General features: G+C 39.0%; 1 protein-coding gene across 1 annotated transcript in view; it reads right to left on the bottom strand.

Annotated features, from left to right (window-relative positions):
• Nucleotides 1-23478, bottom strand: part of APBB2 (amyloid beta precursor protein binding family B member 2) — a 328097-nt gene that overhangs the window by 254891 nt on the left and 49728 nt on the right. The window contains exon 2 of the mRNA XM_081092795.1: nt 8342-8497. The gene's annotated coding sequence lies outside the window, so the exon portion shown is untranslated. The remainder of the gene's footprint in view (nt 1-8341; nt 8498-23478) is intronic.

Genomic DNA, 23478 nt, shown 5'->3' with positions numbered 1-23478 from the left:
CCATTCTGGAGAACTGAGCCTTCAGAGAGCTGGGAGGCATGGCTTGACCTACTAACAGATCTGCAGAAAACATATTTTAAATCTGATACTGTGATTTTCATTAAAAGCCCAACGGAAGAAATCAGCTTTTACCTATATAAGGAGCAGGGAAGTGTCTCTGAATTTCATTCAACACCAAATTTATGTATTTTCACATTAAAAATAAGATAGTCCCCAAACAAAATTATAACTTTACTAGAAAACAAAAGAAAAGAAAATGGCCAACTAGAGTCCAAACATCTCAATACAGCAGCGATTTTCAACCTTTTTCATCTCATGGCACACATAAAATAATTACTAAAATTCTGCAGCACATCAAAAAATATGTTCTATTTTTTGCCAATTTGACAAAAAAAATTGATATAATGTTGATTATTTCAGACCAAATGGCTATTGTTGTGTAGGCTGTGGTCATTTTTTTAAATTTCACAATCTAAGGGAAATAAGGTCCATGATCCTGACTAGTTACTGCACAGGTATTGCATGTTTTGAAAATTCTTGCATCACACCAGTGTGCTTTTTGCAACACACCAGTTGAAAATTGCTGCAATAAAGCAATGACTTTTCTTACTCCTTTTCAATCTTAATGCATTCATAATTTTTACAGTTATAAGTAAAGAAGAGATATAAATTTAGTCTTCACATTTCCCATATAGTTATATTCATAATAACACAGTAGTCTATTACAAACCACACTAATACAAAGAAAAATATAGCAAAGCTAAGTATAAAAATACAGCTAGCATTTTAATTATATTATGAAAACTACCCAATTTTCATAAAACATAAAACCACACTATATTCCCAAAACCCAAGTCATTTTAATTAATATTTTCCACTTAGTAAAAGGATAGTTTTGTGACATGTAGCTTTTTCTGTATAAAAGTCTCAACTCATATAACCATTAGTGAAAATTCTTGATATTCTTGAAATAATATACCAAACTTATAAGTCCTTGTCAGTAGTTATTGGCAATGGTTAAGGTAATAAAAATTTTTTAAATTTAATCTGTTTTATTCAAATGGATAATGGCATAAAAATGCTTAGCACTTTTATGAGAAAACTAATTTTAAAAAAATTTTTTCAATTACAGTCCTAACCGGTTTGGCTCAGTGGATAGTGCGTCGGCCTGCGAAATGAAAGGTCCCAGGTTCGATTCCGGTCAAGGGCATGTACCTTGGTTGCGGGCACATCCCCAGTAGGGGGTGTGCAGGAGGCAGCTGATCAATGTTTCTCTCGCATCGATGTTTCTAACTCTCTATCCCTCTCCCTTCCTCTCTGTAAAAAATCAATAAAAAATATTTTTATAAAAAAAATTACAGTTGACATTGGATATTATATATTAGTTTCAAGTGTATAGCATAGTGGTTAGACATTTATATATCTTACGAAGTGATCACCCAGATAAGTCTTAAACCCACCTGGCACTATACATAGTTATTACAATATGGACTATATTCCTAATACTGTACTTTACATCCCATGACCACATTGTGACTGTCAATTTATATTTCTTAATCCCTTCACCTACCCCCCCCCCAACCCCCTCCCATCTGGCAAGCATCAGTTTGTTCTCTGTATCTATGAATTTGTTTCTGTTTTGTTTGTTCGCTTACTCTGTTTTGGGGAATAAACATAAAAGTGAAATCAGAAAAGAATTACTTTTGCTTTAAATAATGGATGTAATAATCTAGAAAATGCATGTAGATTGACTTACATTCTCTTCTACCACTTCAGATTCCCACAGTTATCCACAGTGAAATAACCAGACATTAGAGTACTTTTAACACAGTTACTCAAACAAGAAGGGAGAGAAAAAGTAGTAAAAATACAATAATAGTTTGTTTGTTTTTAAAGAGAAATATATTGCAACTTAAGCCCATTTCTTGAAGAAACTTTTTTCATTGAAAAACTGCGTTGTAAAAAACTAACTAAAGTGAGCTACTAGCATAAAGAGCAGAACTGAGAGTCTAGAAATAAACCCTTATATTTATGGTCAATTAACTTTCTACAAAGGTACCAAATAAGTCAATAAGTAAAGGATAGTCTTTTCAGCAAATGGTGTTGGGACAACTGGAAATCCATATGCAAAAAAAGAAAAGAACAGAAGGAAAAAAAAAGTATACCTGACCCTCACACCATATACAAAACCTAATCCAAAATGGTTCATGGAGCTAAGGCTAGAAAGAAACAATGGGGAAAAATCTTTGTGACCTTTGGTTAGCCCAAGAATTTTTAGAAACAAAAATCTTAAGCTTTTAAAGAAACAATGATATATTGAACTTGATTATAATTAAAAACTTTTGAGCCTCATTAAGAAACCATGCTTGCCAGATGGGAGGGGGTTGGGGGGGGTAGGTGAAGGGATTAAGAAATATAAATTGACAGTCACAATGTGGTCATGGGATTTAAAGTACAGTATTAGGAATATAGTCCATATTGTAATAACTATGTATAGTGCCAGGTGGGTTTAAGACTTATCTGGGTGATCACTTCGTAAGATATATAAATGTCTAACCACTATGCTATACACTTGAAACTAATATATAATATCCAATGTCAAAACCATTAAGAAAGCAAAAAAACAAGTCAGAGACTGGGAGAAAATATGTGCAACTACATATATCCAATAAGACAAATAACCTAAAATAAAAATATGCAAAGGGTTTTAATAGGCATTTCCCCAAAGAAGAAAGGAGTGGCTAAGAAACTCACTGATTGAATAACTAGCTTAATTATGAGAGGATAAATTCCATAATTACCATCTTTTGTCCTTCTAAAAAAAACCTACATAATAGGATGATTTCATCAGAAACTCCAAAGCACATTACTTTGTATTTCTCATATGACAGAAAAGTTTTCACATCACCGTAAAAAAATAAAGATAACAACCAGATTGTGCAAGAAATAGAACTATCTCTAGTCACAGGTGATATAATCTGGTATGTAGAAAATCCTAAGGAAGTCACATACACAATAAAGAAAACTGTTTATCAATACTGACAAAAAAAAGTTCGACAAGGTATAAAAAAACAGGATCAATATACAAAACTCAATTCTATTTCTATACACTAGCAATGAATATTCTGAAAATAAAATTTTTAAAATGATTCCATTCATAAAGGCATCAAAAAGAAAAACACTTAGGGATAAATGTAATAAGAAATTTTGTTCCCTAAAAACAAGCAAACAAACAAAAAACACTGTTGGAAGAATTTAAGAACTAAATCAATATAAACACACAACACACTCCATGTTCATGGATTGGAACTCTTAATATTGGTTAAGATGAAAATACTCCTCAAGTTGATCTAGAGATTCAATACAATCCTTATCAAAAGGTTGGTACAACATTAAAAAATGAAATAATATAATCTATCATGTTAATAAGCTGAAAAACAAAGACCATATGATCATATCAACAGGTGTAGAAAAAGCATCTGATTAAAAATCCAACATCCACTGTGACAAAAACTCTCAGTTAACTAGGAATATGAGAACTTCCTCAACTTAATTTTAAAAATTTACAAAAACCTTACAGCTACCATTATACTTGATGGTGAGAAACTAATGCTTCCCCACTAAGGATCAAGATCAAGGAACAGACATCACCTCTCACCATTCCCATGGAACATCACATTGGAAGTCCTTGCTAGTGAGATAAGACAAAAAAATCAAAGGCATACGAATTGGGGAGGAAAAAATAAAGCTGTCTTTGTTTGCAGATAATATGGATATGTATATAGAAAATCTCAAAGAATTAACAAAAATACTCCTGAGACCAATAAGCAATTATAGTAAGTTTGCAGGATACAAAGTTAATTATACAAAAGTCACTTGCTTTCTTATATACCAGTAATAAACAACAGGTATTTGAAATTAAAAACACAGTATTATTTATATTAGCACCAAAATAAGTGAAATACTTGATATAAATCTAACAAAATATGTACAAGATCCACATGAGGGAAACTACAAAACTCTGATGAAATAATCAAAGACGATCTAAAGAAACAATTATTCCATGAATGGGAAGACTCAATATTATCAAGATGCTAGTTCTTCCCAACGTTACCTATAGACCCAACACAATTTCAGAGCAAGTTCTTTTGTGGATGTTGTTAAACTGATTCACAAGTTTACACGGAGAGGCAAAAAACCCAGAACAGCCAATACAATATTGAAGGAAAAGAACAGGGTCAGAGGACTAACACTGTCTGACTTGAAGATTCACTATAAGTTACTATAATCAAGACAGTGGTATTGGCAAAACAAATAGACAAACAGATCAATGGAACAGAACAGAGAGACCAACACAAATACAGTCAATTGGCCTTTGACTAAGGAGCAAAGGCCATTCATTCAATGAAGAAAGGATAGTAATTTCAATAAATGGTACTGAAATAACTAGGCCTCCACATACCAAAAAAAGAAAAGAAAAAAGAAAAGAAATGTATACAAAGACCTTAAACTGTTCACAAATATTAACTGAAAAGATATAATAAACCTAAAAGTAAAATGTAAAACTATAAAATTCCAAGAAGATAACACAGGAGAAAACCTAGATGACCTTGGGTTGGCAATAGCTTTTCTGATACAAAACCAATGATCCATGAAAGAAATAATTGACAAACTAGACTTCATTAAAATTAAAATTTTCTTCTATGAGAAAGAAATTGTCAAGAGAATGGAAAGACAAGCCATAGAACTGGAATAAAGTATTTGCAAAAGACATCTTTGATAAGGGACTGGTATCCAAATACAAAGAACTCTTAAAACCCAACAATTAAAAAATAATCCAATTTAAAAAATGGGCAAAAGATACCTCACCAAAGAAGGTATACAGATGGTAAAGAGCATATGAAAAGATGCTCAACATCATACATCACTAGAGAATTGCAAATAAGAACAATGATGAGGTACCACTATACACATATTAGAACGGGTAAAATGCAAAACACTGACAACATCAAATGCTGGGGAGGATGTGGAGAAACTTACTCACTGCTGGTGGAAATGCAAAATGGTACAAACACTTTGAAAAACAGTTTGGCAGTTTCCTACAAAACTGAACATACCCTTGGATACAATCCAGCAATCATGCTCCTTGGTGTTTACCCAAAGACGGTGAAAACTTATGTCCACACAAAAACCTGCACATGAATGTTTATAGCAGCTTCATTCATAATTGCCAAAACTTGGAAGCCATCAAGATGCCCTTCAGTAGGTAAAAGAATAAATAAACTATAGTTCATCGAGACAACAGAATATTATCATTAAAAAGAACTGTGAAGCCCTAGCTGGTTTGGCTCAGTGGCTAGAGCATCGGCCTGTGGACTGAAGGGTCCTGGGTTTGATTCTGGTCAAGGGCACGTACCTCAGTTGCAGGCTCGATCCCCGGCCCTGGTCAGGGCATACACGGGAAGCAGTCAATTGATGTGTCTTTCTCACATCAATGTTTCTCTCTCTCTGTCTCTCCCTCTCCCTTCCACTCTCTCTAAAAATCAATGCAAAAATATCCTCAGACGAGGATTAAAAAAAACTGTCAAGACATGGAGGAATCTTAAATGTATATTGCAAAGAAGCCAATCTGAAAGGCTACATACTGTATGATTCCATATGACATTCTGGAAAAGGCAAAACTATGGAGACAGTAAAAAGATCAGTAGTTGCCAAAACTTCAGAGGGAGGGAGGAAGGGATGGATGAATGAACATGGGATTTTCAGGGCAGTGAAAGTATTGTGTGTGATGCTGTTATGGTAGATATATATCATTAAATATTAGTCAAAGCCCATAAAATGTACAACACACAGAGTGAACCTCATGTAGACCATGGACTTTAGTTAATCATAATGTGTCAATCTTGGCTCATCAATTTTAACAAAAGCACCACACTAACGCAAGATGTTAATAATAGGAAAAACTTAGGGGATGGTTGGAACTCCGTACTTTCCGCTCAATTTTTCTATAAATTAAAACTGCCCTCCCCAAAATAAAGTCTATGATATTTTAAAAAGCAAACCATGTCCATTACATAAAAAATAAAACAATAAAATCTAACATTAAGAAAATAAATCTTTAAAATTCATGACACACTTGAAATTCTGCCTGGAACAGAAAAACAGCTGAGGTTTTTATAAGAAGAATAACTGTCACCCTGTGGTGTTAAAATAAACTCGGGACAGCTCTCTGATAACCTCTCATTTGGCTGCCCCTGAAACAACTGTGTTTACAGTAAATACCAAGATTCTATACTAGCAAGCTCTGAAATTATCTTTCTTATCTGCAATTTATTTTAACGATAGCCTCTGGAAGGCCTCCCTTTCTTTCAGATTCAAAAAGCAAGTAACTGAATTAAGTATATATTTTAAAATGTTCCTGAAAAACAAAAATCCTATTTCTCCTTCGTTAAATAATAGCTCTCTCTGCTAGCATCTCCACTCCCCAGCAGAATTCATAATTCCATCTCTTCTACTCCCACAAAACTTCGTTCTTACCTCAACTGATACCCTTTTCACTGTCAGCTAGCCAAATACTGAGCTAGCCTACCCTCTCTCTGTGAGCCCCTGAGTACAGGGACTGCCACAGTCATTTCATGCTAAGACCCCATCCTAAAAGGCATTACCCATCAAAATGTTTGCAGATGTAAGTGATGGACACTAACTCAAACTAAGTAGCTGACCTGCCAGGAAAGTGGAAATGGATTTTCTGGCTTTCGGTGATGCAAAATCTGGGACCATAAATTTTGTTTGTGTGTTGTATGTATGTTGTGCATGTATGTTTTGTGTGTGCTGTGTGTGTTGTGTATATGTTGTCTGTGTTTTTTGTGTGTGTGTTGTATGGTGTGTGTGTGTGCGTGTGTGTGTGTGTGTGTGTGTGTGTGTGTGTGTGTGACCCCCTTCCCTCCTCATCTTGTTTCCTCCATCTCCCTGCTCTGATTTCCTGTGTTGACCTCATTCTCAGGAAGGCTTTCCCTAAGTCAGTGATGGCGAACCTTTTGAGCTCGGCGTGTCAGCATTTTGAAAAACCCTAACTTAACTCTGGTGCCGTGTCACATATAGAAATTTTTTGATATTTGCAACCATAGTAAAACAAAGATTTATATTTTTGATATTTATTTTATATATTTAAATTCCATTTAACAAAGAAAAATCAACCAAAAAAATGAGTTTGCGTGTCACCTCTAACACGCATGTCATAGGTTCACCATCACTGCCCTAAGTGGTAGCAAAGAGAGTAACCAGTGGTCCGGCTTCACAAACCCACAAAAAGGAAAAATGTCTTTGCAACAGTTTCAGTGAAAATACTGGGGCTCCTCCATAAACTGATCCTGGTGACCCTGACTAGCCAGGCTATGTCAAATGCCCATAACAGAGACACTGAGGTGACCTCTAACTCCACAGACTAAAATCAAAGCAAGGGTGCCTGCCCAGGAAAACCTGGGTAATTTGTTGGGGGAGGAAAGGATGCTGGGTGGGCAAAGTCAACAGATGCTCAGTACTTCACAAGTTCTCAAGACTGCTGACTCGCTCCCTTCGAGTGAGTATGTATTAACTGCGCATTATGTCTAATGCTGAGTTTCCCACTGAACGTCCAATAAAAAAGGTTTGCAGTGCCCGTCCCTGTAACACAATACTCTTTCTCACAAGGAATTATTTCCCATCTCATTGCCACAGTGAGGGTGTTGTGCAGTGTCATTCTCGTGGCCACTGTTTTGCCCTTCTTTCCGTTGTTGTTACTTTAAAGGCATTTCTTCTCCTTTGTCCTACATGAGTATCTTAATGCCCAAAGCACACTGCTGAAACCAAATGTGTTGCCAGCTTTTGTTTTGGGGGGAGATAAAAGTGAAAACTTGCTGAGCAAACTGAAGGAGCAGACAGAAGTGACCCCCTAAAATGGCAGGCCCCATGATCACCCTTCACAGTGTGAAAACCCAAATGGGGGCACGTCTCTGAAAGGGCCAGTGCCAGTCCTGCTTCTCAGGGTCACTGCTTTCTCTCCAAAATAAAGCCAAGATCACTGGGTTGTTGTGAGTGGCTTGTCACATATTTGTGCTTGAGATCTCCCTCTCCTCTAGAAGAGGAAGATGGGGGGGGGGGGGGGGGCAGAGGAAGAAGGAAGACAACAATACCCTGTACACAGAAGTCTCTCGGGGTACAGCATCTGCCACTTATCTGATGCTCTCACATAACCTGGATGATTATTCAGGGTCGTCTCAAAAACACTTTATGAAATTAACAAAACAAATTTTCCGCGTCTGACACAAGCCACTTTGTCCAGCCTCTGTTATCTTACACCAACCTGATCCTGCTTAAGTTATGGTCTGTCTCAGGCTCTCACAGCAGCTTTCTTTTATGGATTTTCCATCCAGCAAATGTTTCTGTTCCACAGCTGGGCAGGTCCGACCACAGCATGCTTGGCTACGGACCGCAGCAGCTCACCCGCAACAGCTCCAACCTGGAGGGGCAAAGGCCAGAAGCTGTTAGAACAGAAGAAAGGAGATTCATTTTCTCTCTCTTTTTCTCTCCCTCCTTCTCCCCCTCCCTCCCTCCCTGCCTCCCGCCTTCCCTTCCTCTCTCTCTCTCTCTCTCTCTCTCTCTCTCTCTCTCTCTCTCTCTCCTATGGACTTGGCAAGATAACCCCAAACATCTAAATGTTTAAAATCATTAATGAGCAGAGACAACAGCTTGTAAGTGTCCTAGAGACAAGCTTAGGCTATTGTGAGGGGGAGATTAAAGTATTTAATCATTATTGAAAAGGCTTGGCTAAACGATTGTGCTCTGTTTGTGGAAAATTTAAAAGCCAGCTGTTTTAATTAACCACAGAAAACACAAGCTACAACTAAAATTTCATGAGCATACAGCTCTGCCCTGTGGAAAACCACAGGAATGTTCTGGCAGGGCTCAGTCGAATTCTTGGGACACAGAAGGCTGGAATCATTCCCCTTAGGAACTTGAACAGAAAATTAACTTGCTCAATATGTTTTTTTTTAAAAAAAAGTAAAATGAAACCCAGATTTAATCTCAGTTAAATATAAAAACATTTCAGGACTTCAAAGGGCGCCACCAAAAGACGCATAAGGGAAAGGTCATGAAAAAATTCCAATGTGGCCCAGGATTTAGACCAGGGGTGGGCAAACTTTTTGACTCGAGGGCCACAATGCGTTCTTAAACTGGACCGGAGGGCCGGAACAAAAGCATGGATGGAGTGTTTGTGTGAACTAATATAAATTCAAAGTAAACATCATTACATAAAAGGGTACGGTCTTTTTTTTTTAGTTTTATTCATTTCAAACGGGCCGGATCCGGCCCGCGGGCCGTAGTTTGCCCACGGCTGATTTAGACTGTATTTTCAATGCAAAATGAATGATGCCACAGAAAATTTTATGGGCTGAAATAATCCAAAGGGGAAACTAATCACCTTTCATTTCCTAATAGAGAAAAATGATATGTGAAACCAATATTCAACATGTGGTTCATAAATATTATCAAGTATATAATATATTTGAGCAAAAGGAAATCTTTTTTAACTATCCTACTTCCAGCCAAACCTGTGGCCAGGCCCACACTAGCTACCATGCTTCAATTTGAAGAATCATGGCATCCAGAAGAACAGTGCTAAAATAATGTCTGTTCACTGGTGCTGCAGCTAGCAATTCTGGTGCAGAAACATAAAGTGAGGGGATCTGATAAAAGCAACTAGTGAACAATTAAGAACTAATAGATCAGGAAGTCTTCATTTGTTAATGATAGTAATAGTATGACAACATTTATACATGCTAAACATTGAAAGCCTATTCAAAAAGGAACAGGACAAATGTTATTTTCAGATACTGGGTCTATAATTCTATTTCTGTATGTCAAAACAGACCCTGTCATAAGTGTGCCAAGCATAATATTACATTAATCTCTACCTTCATTTGAAACCTAAGTCCCAAAAATAAGTTTAAAAAAAAATATAGCAAGAAAAAAGATACTAAGTTATGTATTTATGGTTCTATCCCAATTCTGTTCTACAACTGGGTATATATAATGTAAAGACACCACAGTTTGAACAATAGATATTTCTGGGTAATGGGATTAGGAGATATTTGTATTTCCTTCTTGGTGTTTTCCAAATTTTCTATAATTATTAGAATATTTTTAATAAGATTTTTTATTAAACGCTATGGGAGTACAAATCGGAAATGGGGTGTGATACTCTCTTAGCCTGATCTGTAGGCTTCTTCTTACCTGAACAATAAGGGCTAATGAATTAACAATTCCTCGTTACTCAACTTAGTAATTCTTAATTTAAAAGTTCAAACAAGTGCCTAATAACACTTCCAGGGCTAACAACAGTGCTTTCCCAGAAATAAGACATTTTTATTTATTATTCTGTAAACTTGCCACAAAGAAACGAAAAGGCCCTGGCATTTCCCTCTCTGACCAATGCATCCAATAAGAGCACCTCCCCGTGTTGCTGACAATTTCACAGGCGCATGGCCCTCGGTGAATAACTACCGCCACATCCATTTCTGACGCTCCGCATCTCAGAAAACACCAGACCCCGTGGTGGAACTTAACCCCCCGGGGAGTCGGCAGTCCAGGGCTCTGAGAAGCCCAACCCCTGGGCTGACCACTGAGGACACCGCCACCCAGAAAGGTCCAACGTCTTTCCTGAGAGGGATGAGAGTCCACATCGCCGGCCTCCGCGCGGACCAAGCGCGCTTCCCACCACCCACTGCCTCAGCACTCTTCAAAACCAGTTTGTATGAACCACCTGCGCATGTTAAATCCGTATCAGCAAAACCAGAAGAACGAGACAGAAATGTGTTCCACCGAAAATGAAATGCATGCAGGAAAAAAAAAAGCCAAGACTCAACCGCAGGCTAACACAGACGACCCAGCACACGCTCGGTGGAGAAACAATGGGTGCAGTGTGCTCGGGCAGCAGGTGTCCTGCACTGCAACTGCCTATCACACGGAAAGCTAGCTCTCTGGTCCCCGCACTTGCTCTGTTGACAACAGCACATTCCCACCACTCAGAGCAGGACAAAAGATTTCCAACAAGATGACCCTTGCAACCAAGCCATCTGAGAGAGAGGTGGGATGCATGTTCACCCTAGTGTTGGAAATAAGTGATGCATGCCATCCAGGCCTCTCCCTTCCAAAGTGACCCACATCTTGGGGGAGAGACATTAATGGTTTCAAAAATTAAGAAAACAAGACTCCCTAAGATTTAAAATAAAATAATCCAACTGCTTTGTATCTTATGTCATATATGACTTAGAGAGTAAGCAGGTTTTTCTCTTTTCTTCTAAATTCTTAATTTGAAATATTGCTCACCTCCACTTCTGTCTTAGCATCTACCTACAGAGTCCAGGCCACACTAATCAGAAACCTAAAAGTATCACAAAAGGTGAATCGCCAGAAAAACAGGGGAGAAAAGAGGACAGAAGAGCTCCCTGAAAGGCCTTTATTGAGCTCACGTCTCGCCACCCTTGCTACTGTGCAGCAGGACAACAAAGGCATGAACTGTGATGCTGCTAATAAAAAAGCCGCATCGAGGGATGATGTGATCTCACTTTGTAAGAGCCAGAACAAATACAATGGCTCTATCCCACCCCATCGGAGAAGACAGGCATCGGAGCAGAAAAGAAAATGAATTTTTTCCACCCAAAACTGCTCCTTGCATCCCCACCATACAGGGTGAGGCAAAAGTAGGTCTACAGTTGTGAGTATGTGAAACCCAGAGTTTATTCTTGTATCATTATTTATTAATTACTGTATTATTTTTCATACAAATAACTGTAAACCTACGGTTGCCCCATCCTGTATATTTCCATGGCTGGGTCCAGAAGGAAAGACCGTATTGTCAGTTTATTTCCCATTGATGCCTCAGTTCTAATGCCAAAGGTTAATAGCCACAGCGGGCACAAGGAATTAGATTCTTGTTGCTATTACACAATGAAATTAAAGCTTTGTGGTGAGTATTGTTCAAATAACTCTTTAAAGTCTAAGGTAATGGCAGTATGTTTGAATCTAACAGTCTAGTAGAATGAAGTCTGACCTACTGATCAAATTGGGTCCAATCTTACTGACGTCACCAAATTCTCTTTCTTAATAGAAACTAGTACACAAAAGCTATAATTAAATCGGATTCACAGATTTTGAAATCCTTTCTTACTTAAAACTTGGCTGTGTGTTGTTTAGTTTTAGCTTCAGTGAATGCCTTTGGGAAAATGTGTGCCCAGATGTTGCCGCTGTGTGAAAACCTCAAATGTTTGGCCAGCATCTTATTTATTCTATTCTAATGCCACAGGGAAGGTTTCTCCTTCTTGTGCCGGATGCCAGGAATATCAGCCAAGCCAATTCAAGGCTTCTGAAATTTCTATCTCAAAATGACCTGGAGATCCAGGCAAGAATATGTTGGGAGAACATTCCTCTAACTACTTTTAAAATTTGATTTTTAAAACGTAAATTCACAGTATCAACAAGTTTACATTTTAAAATGTTTGGGAGAAGGTATAAATTATATGAAATAATGAGGGCTTGTTTGTCTCCTTTTTTTTTTTTTTAAATCCAAAAAGAATATATCCTAGGTACCCATCACAGGCAGCCGAAAAGAATCTATGAATGAATAATCCAAAGTAGCACCCAACAAAGTTTGTAGCTGATGATGAAGGCATTATGGCAATTCAGAAAAGGTTTCACACAGTAACCTCCCCTATCATACTCTCAAGTAAAGAGAATTTCAGCTGGAGGGCCGAGCTGAAATTGATGCTTACTGATGTTTTAAAGACTGTTCTAGAAAGAACAAAGGATGAAGAAATTAGCACATATAGAAGCTATGGTCCCAGTTCTGCTACTTATGACTCAAGGCTTTCTGGGACAATTAACTTACTCTCTTTAACCTTTGTTCCCTCATTTGTAAAACTGGGATGAGACTATCAGCCAACTTCATGGGATTGTCAAATGATGAAACCAAATATAAACACAGTACAGAAAATTTTAAGGCACTATGTATTCAGTCAAATATTTGTTTTTGTTTTTTGTTAATCCTCACCTGAGGATATTTTTCCATTGATTTTTAGGGAGAGTAGAAGAGAGAGGGAAAGACAGAGAAACATCGATGTGAGAGAAACGCATCAGTTGGTTGCCTCCTGCATGAGCCCTGATCAGGGCCCGGGCCCTTGGAGGAGCCTGCAACCAAGATACGTGACCTTGATCAGAATCGAACCAGCAGAAGCTCTATCTACTGAGCCAAACTGGCTAGGGCCAATCAACAAATATTTCCTAAGAAACTACAGTGCTGCCAGACATAGTGCTGTGGATGCAACCATAAGGACCTAGATTAAGGGATGCAGTGTAATTTGTAAGAGGCACAGGGAGCTATGGGAACATGTAGGCAACCTCTAATCCCAATACCAGACAAATATCTGGTAGTGAGCAGTGGCGGATGTGGTTTTTACTTTGGGTTGTCTAATTGTTAGCTCACTCATTTAGCACATCTTTTATTGAACAGTCGCCATGTATCAGGCACTATTCTGGGTGCTAGGGATTTAGCACTGAACAAATTTCTGGCCTAGAGGAGCTAACATTTCAGTCATTCCTCACCCATATGAAATGTAAAATACATGAACTAAATAGATTTAAACAGCAAGGCTGCTTCTGCTACAAAATGGTGTTTTAAACCAAAATATCCACACACAAAAGTTAAAAGGCATATTCTAATTGATCTAAATACAGTAAACATTTTGTTATTTTAATCTTCAGGCCACGTTTTACAATATACCAAGTAACTGCCATCGTATAAAAGTTGCTGTTAGGCTTGAGGGATTACCACTGTATGTGGTGGCAACGGAGTAGAACACTCCCCAGACACTGTCCCCCACCCCCAAAAGAAAAAGAACACATACTGGAATCTATCCAATAATAACCCCAGTTTTAAGAAGGGGAATATCAGCTATTTTAGAAACATTTCCTGCAGTCATTTTTTTTAAGATAAAATAAAGTTGAATTATTTATTTTAGAAACCAAAGTTCCATTTTGACATGCCAAACGTCTGTCTTAAAAAGTTTCTTTAAAATTTTTTTTTTTTTTTTTTTTTAAAGAAAGGCCTGGGAACTAGGCTTCCAGAACATAGCTCAACTGTCTAAAAATTCACTATGGATGGAAGGGAAGGGAATGAAGTGAGAAAGAGAAAGGAAGGTATAGGAGTGCGGATCCATACACTGATCAGGATTAATAACCTAGAAGTTTACATACTCAACAAATACTAAGAGCCAATGTTCAAAGTACAAAGAAAAAAGTAAATATCTAGGTAAAACTGACCAAAATGCTACTCAACTCCAAAACAAGGGTTCCCAAACCTGGGGTCCCCACAAAAAATACAAAGTCCAAAGCCCAAGTACCCTAAATACCAGGTCTGGGGTAGCATCCAGTAATCTTTATTTTTTTAATTGTCCCCATATAATGCTGATACACAAAACATGGTTGGGAATCACTGTTTCACTTTATTTCTGTATCGAAAAAAATTATAATATTTATATTATAAGAAAGGGTTAACTATTTTCCTAAGTACTTAACATTAATCCTCATGCCCATCCTGAAGAAGGAACTATTATTATGCCTATTTTTAACTGGGGAAACTTGGGTCATGAAGAAGTCAAATAACTTGGACTGACGTTAACAGCTCTTAAATCAAGGACCCGGGATTTTTACTCAAGTCTTATCTGGCCCATATTTTCTTAGCACTGGGATCTGGTGATATTCAGCAAGGTAATTCCTTTTTCTACTTTCAATGCTGAGGATGTGATTACTCATCTTAATAACACACCATAGGCATTAAAGTTTTTAGAACAGAATTTAAATCACAAAATTCAGTCATAAATGCTGTAATTTAAGAGGACACCATTCATGCTCCAACTCCATATAGCATCCATTCACAGAGGCACAGGTCTCCACATTTTCACACAGGTAATATTGAGATGTGTCTTTAAAAAAAAAAGGCATTTTAAAAAATTGGGCAGTATTTTCCTTAAAATTTTTTACTATAATGGTGGCTTTTACACACAATGGCACCTCACAGTCAAGAGATGATCTTGTGTATCTTCCTTCATTGCTCTATAGCAGTGCTGTCCAAATGTTCTGTATTGGTGTTGTTGAACGTAGCAGACACTAGCCACCTGGGCCTTGAAATGTGGCTAGTATGTCCAAGGAACTAAATTTTTAATTTTGTTTAATTTTAATTAATGAGCTTTATCTACATGTCTACCAATGTCTTCGTTCATCATTCCTTTTAGAATATCAGTCCTTCCTCCTGTAATCACTTTCTTCTTCCCAAAGTGTATCTTTTAAGAAGATTCTTGGTAAAGGTCTGCTGTGCTCAATTTTAGTATTTTTGAAAAGTATATTTTGCCTTTCTACTTGAATGACAGTTTTGCTGGCATACAATCAACAGCATTTTAGCCTTTTGAAGATATTTTTCCAATTGCCATTATTGCTGATTTAAAAATTAACTATCAGTCTTTTACTCCCTTCATAATCTTTTTTTTTTTTTTTCATTCTGGGGTCCTTAGGATCATCTCTTTTTTCTTTTTTTTTAATTCTCACCCAAGGATATGTTTATTGACTTTAGAGAGACAGAAAGGGAGAGAGAGAAACATAGATGTAAAAGAGAAACATCAAATGGCTGCCTCCTGCATGTGCCCTGAGGGATTCGAACCTCAACCTAGGTATGTGCCCAGACCGGGAATTGAACCTGAAACCTTTTGGTGTATGGGACAATGCTCCAACCAACTGAGCCACCTAGCCAGGGCTTAAGATCATCTTTTTAATTTTTATGTGTTGAAGTTTTCCCATATCTAGATATAGATTCAATTTACTTATCCTTATTGGTATATGTTGTGCTTCCTTTGTCTGTCCATAAATTATTTGGGTTTAAGGTGCATGGGTCATTTATGTCCTTCATAAACTCTCTCTGGAAATTATTTATATGCTAGATCTTCAAATATTACTTCCCTCCATTTGCTCTATTATCTTTCTGGGACTCTGCACCAATCTCCTTGTAGCCTTCAACTACACTTTCCTGTTTTTCTTCTCGTTTCTGTTACATTCTCATTAATTTCTTCCAACCTTTTTCCTAGTTCATTAATTGCTTCTTCAGCTGCTTCTAATCTAATTTATTACATTTTTATTCCAACAGTTATTTTTCTCCTTGGGTTTAATTTTTGTTTGTTTTTTCCAAAATCTGCCTGGCGAATTTTTTTTCAGCAACAAAAACATCATAGTGACTGGTCGTTCTGCCATTCAGTCGATTTGCATATTAGCCTTTTATTATATAGGATTGTTAACTACAGTCAGCATACTGAGCATTATATCCCCAGAACTTATTTATCTTCTAACTGGAAGTCCGTACCTTGACCACCTTCAATCATTTTCTCTACTAACTCCCCAGTACTGGCAACCACCAATCTGTTCTCTGTTCCTCTGAGTTCAGTTGTTGTGTGTGGGTGTGTGGCTTTTTTTTTTTCTCTAAGATTCCACATGTAAGTGAGATCACACAGTACAGTTTTCAACTGTTTGACTTCTTTCACTTAGCATAATGTCGTCCAGGTCCACCCATCCTTGTTACAAATGGCAGGGCTTCCTTCTTTTTTAATGACTAAATAATATGTCTGGTCAAATCTTAGCTTATGCTATTTACAATTACTTGTAATTACAGTTTTTTTCCTTAAAGTATTGCAACATAGTTATCTTATATCCTGTATCAGATCATTTTAATATCTAAACTCCTCAGTGTTTCGAATCTATTGCTTCTTATTGGTATCTGGTGACTCTCACTCCCGGTGACTTGTTTTCTAGTAGGATTGGAGATCTTTGATTCTGAACTCATACTTGGTTGATCTTAATCAGAAGAACCCCGAGATCTAAGGCAGGGAGGCTTTCCTCCCGAACGGATTCACATTTGCTTCTGCCAAAAGCCAAGGAGCACTGTCTACCTGGGGCCACTTCAACTACTTTCATGAGTCTTAGTAAAATGCAGGCTCTCTTATCTTGCAAGTGACCCAAAGCTCAGTCTCCAACCACAGTGGTGATACCAGCATCTGCTCTTCGGAAAACCTGGCTTTTCCGTTTGTTTACACACAAAGCTCCCAGCTTTGATGGTTGGTGGGGTAGGAGACATAGGAGATGTCTTAGGTCATAATCCCAGAAGTACAGTAAAAACTGTTCTATCCAGAATGCAATGCGTTAGTGTGGAGTGTGTTAAGAGTATCCAGCCCACCACACGCATGCTAGAAACCTAAGTCTTGAACTAGTCATATTTCCTCAAAACCTACTTTTCCTCTTTTGTTCAACATTTTGCTGAAGGGCACCATGACTCTCGCCCAACTCTGAAACCCAATATTGCAGGTACCATTGAATGACCCTTCTCTTTCCTCCACTGCCTCAAGCGCAACTAGTCATCAGTCCCACCTTCCTGCTTGATCAAAAGTGGGTTTGCATTTGTGTATGGTCAACGTGGGACCTAGCCGTGTAATTTTAATCATCAAGAAAATGTTTGAAAAAATAAGGCAGAAGTAAAACCAAAATCATGTATACCAGCCAAATAAAGGTGCTTTACATGAAGAAAGATTTAAATACAGGTAAGTGGAAGGAGAAATGAGTTTCACAAGAATCCCCGAAGAGCTGGGACTCTGGCTGTCAGACCAGAATCACATTTTCAAGACGCGGCTTGATATCTGTCATGATAAATTAATGTTACTTTGGATTTTATTGGGTTTGTAGATTTGCTTGAATTTACTGTATAAATTTGTCATTGTTTTATAGTTCTATAAGAACTGGAGGCATAAGGAGTTTATACCTAGTTTTATATTCGGCATATTTAAAGCTACTTCATAATAAAAATGTTTATACCAGTACTGGGGATTTATGAGAATTTTTTTCCTTTAAATAAAGAGGTCCTAAATTAGTAAGATTTCAGAAACACTGGTCCTTATATACTTTGCCACCTTTGATCCATCCATCATTCTCTCCACAAATGAATAGCCAGAAATGGAATATAACAGCACAAGCAAGAAATCATTTACTAAACTCCAATTTCTCCCCAATTCTCCAATTCTCCAGCTGTTTGAATCAACTCTAAACTGATGAATCTTTTAAGACAGCATGCTTTGTTTCTTTCGTCTGATAGCGGTGATTTCGTATTAAGTAAGACCACTAGAAACACGGCACTGCCCAGCTCCCACTATCACCCATTTCTACTATGATTTATAAATTGGTACAAATGCACCTGGCAACAATACAGCAAATGAAATGTGTCAAACAAAGCAGTCTTTGCCTTGAGGAAGTCCATTTCCTGGTTGGGTTTCAATAACCGGGAATTTTAGTGAGTACAGCATTGTTGTTCTGAATGATTACAAGAAACTCCCAATCATTTCTTTTTTAGCTTCTATATTCTTATTCTTTATGGACTGATGGACGCTAGTTCCTTCAACCACCAGATATTTCATTTTAAAAGTCCTCCATACCAAGATAACCCTTTCTTTCTCCCACATACTGACCCGTGTGTCAACATTAGATTTCTCTTCCCACAGAGTTGACTCAGTGAGAACCAGAAAGGGGGAGAGGGGGCGGGCCATAGCAATTGCTTACTGGACAGAGGAACACACTGGGGCCGAGAACGTTGAAAAGGCTTCCCTGGGGCCACACGGCCGACGGGCAGAGACCAGAATCTGCTTCTACCCAGTCTTGCCACCCAATCCAACTCCGTGACTCATCTGACTCACTTTACATCATAAGTTGTTTGAAACAGGACTTCAAATTAATGACCGTGGTCATCATTAACCAATAATTTGATATTTTTAAGTCCAATAATTTGATATTTTGCTAATGATAACTTGATATCCAAAGTTTATAAAACACCAAGTCATGTTTCAATAAAAGCCTAATGGAAGCAGCTCAAATTCTGAAACCTAATCTCAGGATACTTATTTAGAAGTGGTTTTTGTTGCTTTTGTTTTTTAATTCAGAGTACATTAACTTGGGGGGGGGGGGCGAATAAGATTACATTTTTATTCCAAAGAAAGAAAAAAATAACATTCTACAGATAGTTTTAAAATAACATAGTAACCAAATACAACTCTAAGTCAGTGATTCTCAAATTGAGATCTGAGGTAGGGCACAAGAATATGCATTTTTAACAAGCACACTCTGATTATAATTCTGTCGGTCTGAAGGCCAGTTGATGGGAAACACAGATCTATTCAAATTTTGAAAAATTAAACCATTCTACCTAGTCAGGGAAGTTAGAATAAAGGAAGAAAAGCAAGAGAGAATCCAAAAGACGCAATGCACAAACAGATGAGATAGCAAACAGACAGACAGACAGACATGGCGTTACCCTTCAAGCATGCGGAAAAGCGGCTTTTATGGAATAACATTCCTACATGCTGGCCTAATAAATTATGCTGAGAGCTGCGGCTAAGAATTTTTAAAACCAACTCAAAGAGGAAATGGCACCATCACCTAAAGAACAGGTGAAATCAAAGGCCAGTACAGGCTTTGGCAGATCTCGGGCCCTCGTGAAATATCTGTTTAATTAAGAGGCAACTCTAGTTCTAGCAGGAAACCTAGTTAACCACAGAAGTGAAATCATAATTACTATGATCACATCTTGTTTTCTCCCTGTGTTTGCTTCCTCGGGGCATCTATGATGCCTGAATTGGAAATGGAACCATAAGTATTATAATAACAACATTTGTTGGAAAGCTCATCCTATTTTTTTGTAATTCATAAATTGAGGCTAAGTTTTCAAAAAATCTGAACTTTAAAAAAACTGTATGCAATATCCACCTTAAACCAAGTAATACTGGCAAGCAAAACCTTCTACTAGAAAAGACAGGCGGGGGAAAAAAAAACCTGGGAGAGACAGAAGGTACAATCAATTGAGGGACAAAATAAAGGGTAAAGAAGTCAGAAATTTAATGTACTAAAAATACAAATTGCTACCTCATGGTCCACAAACTATAATATATCATTTTTAACAAAAAAGGGGAATAAAAATCCCCAACAAACTTGCTCAGAAGAAAATGATCAGAGCTCCCGAGGACACTGTAGAAGGGTCTCCCTGTACTCTACATATCCACACCAGTCCAGCTTGCTTCATTCACGCACTCTCTCACTCTTTCATTATTCATTCTTTTCTTTTTGCTTCTTTCATTTCAGGACACTTAGCAGTGTTTATTCATTTTATCCAAAAGAAAATCCTGGTGTTATAGTAAGAAAGAAAATGTTTATTTACAAATTGATGTCTGCTGTGAAGTTCAGTGCACAGTTCTCATTCACAGAAGAGCAAAGAATTTTGTAAAGTACGCGGGTTTTAGAATCTGAGGAGAAATGGGTTCAAAACCTCATGCACTACTTATCTGCATGACCTTGAGACTCATTTAACTTTCTGAGCCCGTTTTCTCCTCTATACAAGGAGGACCGTAACATCTAGCGTTTGGATGGAGTGGGGTTGGGGGCAAAGCGTCCTAAAGAGCCTATGACAGTGCCCGGCACCCAGCAAGTGGCTGTTTTCGGGGGTTATTTTCACACCTGCTACATTTGCCCAAGGGCTCTGCAATTTTCTGTCTGGGAAGGACGGTCCAAAGCAAGTATTCCCAGACTCTCACTCTGCTCCAGGCTGCAAAGGGCTCTCACATGACAGTCCTCCTCAAATGACCATCTGACACCGTCAGGCTTGTCAAAGCTGTGAGCCCAGTGCTCGGGAAATGTGTTCTGTTCTCTCCCGAGTGCAGATGAAATGAAAGCCACGCCCCTGAGGCTTTTCTCAAAGAACCAGCGCCCTCAAAAAGTGCTCAGTTTATCATTTTAGCTATAGTGAAAGAAGCCAAAAGAATGACCCCAAACTTCCACCCCTGGAACAAGCTAATCCCAAACAAATAGTAAGCAAGCGGGTGTGGAAAGAGCAAATATGAGGGCGGGGCTGTAAATCTGCTTCTACCACCTCCATCCCCACCTGCCAGCACACACCACTGCTCCGGTGTATGAAACCTCTTGGGAGTCTGGACGGGCCAGGATATGCCAAGAAACAACACAGAGTCAGTGGAGAAAGAGGCTACTGTATTACTTCTTACCAAATTTCCATGGCGCTTGGGTAAGAGCTACATGCCCCAAAGCCCATTTCCAAGGCCATCCTCTCTGTAATGAAGAGCGACGAGTAAAACCAGGGACAAGGGCACCGACTCCAGAGCCAGGTTGCCTGGGTTCGTAACCTGGCTCCTTCCCACCCGCGCTGTGTGACCTTGGACGTGTCATGTAGAAGGGGCACAATGACAGCACCTAACTTGTAGAGCTGTTCTGAGAACTGAATGGGTTAATATGTGTAAAAGCACCTGAGTTAGCTATTACTATTATGAAAGAATTACACCCAATTCTCATTAACGAGGTGGAGTGGCCAAGAGTATACTGTCTTCTCAGAAAAACCGCTGTATCCTTAAGAGGCTACACCCAAACTCAAGTTTCATAAAGTGAATCACATTTGAGACTCACTAGAAAGTCATCCTGGCCTGTCTATAAAGCTCTAAGCTCTCGAAGGGTGGCATCGGGAGCAGCTTTTCCAAAGGTACATGCCTGGGCAGTCAGTGTGGTTTGGAGCCCAGAATGTGCATTTTGACAAAGCAATGTCACTCTAATGCCCACCTGGACATGAGAAACACTGGCTGAAAGCAAGTCCGAACTCTACAAGACCAGCCTTTCTTGGCAGGGTGAGGACAGTGCAGGGGTGTTGGAAGATGCCTCTGCAGCCTGCGTGCTGCTGCCTGAAATTCCTTTTAGCAGATTCCCACTGCACAAGTCAAACATGCATTTTAAATCAGAAAAGGAACTAACATTGGTTGAGCACCTACAGCATGTCAGGCCACATGTATATATGCATCTATCTATATCCTATATAATAAAACCCTAATATGCAAATCAACTGAACGGCAGAATGACCAGTCGCTATGATGTGTCTGTCCCCTGAGAGGGAGGCAACTGGCAACCGGCAACCGGCAACGGCAATCAGGGGGCAGTGCCAGGCTGCCAGCCAAGGTGAGTGCCAGTTGGGGCCCCCAATCGTCCCGCCCATCGGTTGCCCTGCAGAGGGAGGCCACCAGTGGCAGCGGGGTGGGTCCAGCGAGCAGGCGGCACTAGGCCACCAGCCAAGGCGGGTGCCAGTGGGGGTCCCGCTGGTCACCCCACATATCAGCCCTGGTCGCCGGCCAGGCCTAGGGACCCTACCCTATATATTGGAAACAGTCTCTTAGGCTTAAAAATTAAAACCTGGCAAGGCTGCTCTAACACTGAAAAAAAGAGGATGATGCAGCGATGACATGCATGGACTCTGGCTTGCACATTTTGTGGTCAGCCCTGATTCTGACGCTTATAACTGTGTGACAAAGCCAATTACTTAACTTCTCTCTGCTTCAGTTTTTCCACCCGTAAGATGAGAAAATGGTACTACTGCCTCAGAAGGATCATGTTATGTACTACTTTTTATAATCAGGGCAAAAAATGTAGCTGCCCATACAACAGCAAGATGCCTTTCACTGGTGCATGGTCACTGGTGCATACAGCCTCCCGGATTGCAAGAGTGATGTTGGACATCCCCCGAGGGCACAGGACAGGCTGAGGGACCTGCCCGCCCCCATGCATGATTTCGTGCACCGGGACTCTAGTCTACATATAAATAGATACAGATACACACATCCTGTTCCTCACAATCACTCGGTGCACAGTTACTGTGCAAAGGAGGAAACTGAGGAGCAGAGTTCCATAGCGGAGCCAAGACTCCCCACCCCCACCCCAAGGTGTGTCTGCCCTCTGCACCACACCCACTGCCTCCCAGTCCTCAGGAACCCATGGTTCTCAATCAAAGTCAATGAAACTGGACTGAAGGAGGGCCTTCACGCAGACTCTACAACCCACCCCAGGTCTTCTCAGACTGTACTGAACCAGGACTAAGCTGAGGTTTAAAGACGCAGGAAAGGGTCTACTCACCCCTTGCCTTCTCCAGGGAAAGACTTTAGGACAAATCTCAGGCCCCACAGGCCTTAATGCTACATATGTACAACAGAAATGTATTAGCCTTCAGTCTTTCTCCCTTTTTTATTCTTAATAAAGCAAGAAGAATAGATGACTTAATAGTCAGATAAAAATGAAGAAAATGGCCTCATCTATCTCAAAAACTACTTTACTATGAAGCTCAAGTAACTTCACAAGATCCACAGTAATATAAGTTAATATTTATGGAACATCTGGTGCCTGACAACCCCCAGAGAGTCCCATTTCACAGATGAGAGAACTGAGGTAGCTTGTCCCACAGAGTATGAATGGACATTCAAACCCAGGATAAAATCTTGCCTTTCCATTCTTATGGCTAGTATGTTATTTTGCCTATAAAATTGCTTT

This window comes from Myotis nattereri (assembly GCF_964212035.1).
Source record: "Myotis nattereri genome assembly, chromosome: 1".
In the NCBI taxonomy this organism is placed as follows: Eukaryota; Metazoa; Chordata; class Mammalia; order Chiroptera; family Vespertilionidae; genus Myotis; species Myotis nattereri.
Note: the sequence above shows the minus strand (reverse complement) of the source record. Positions and strands in the feature narration are given on the sequence as shown.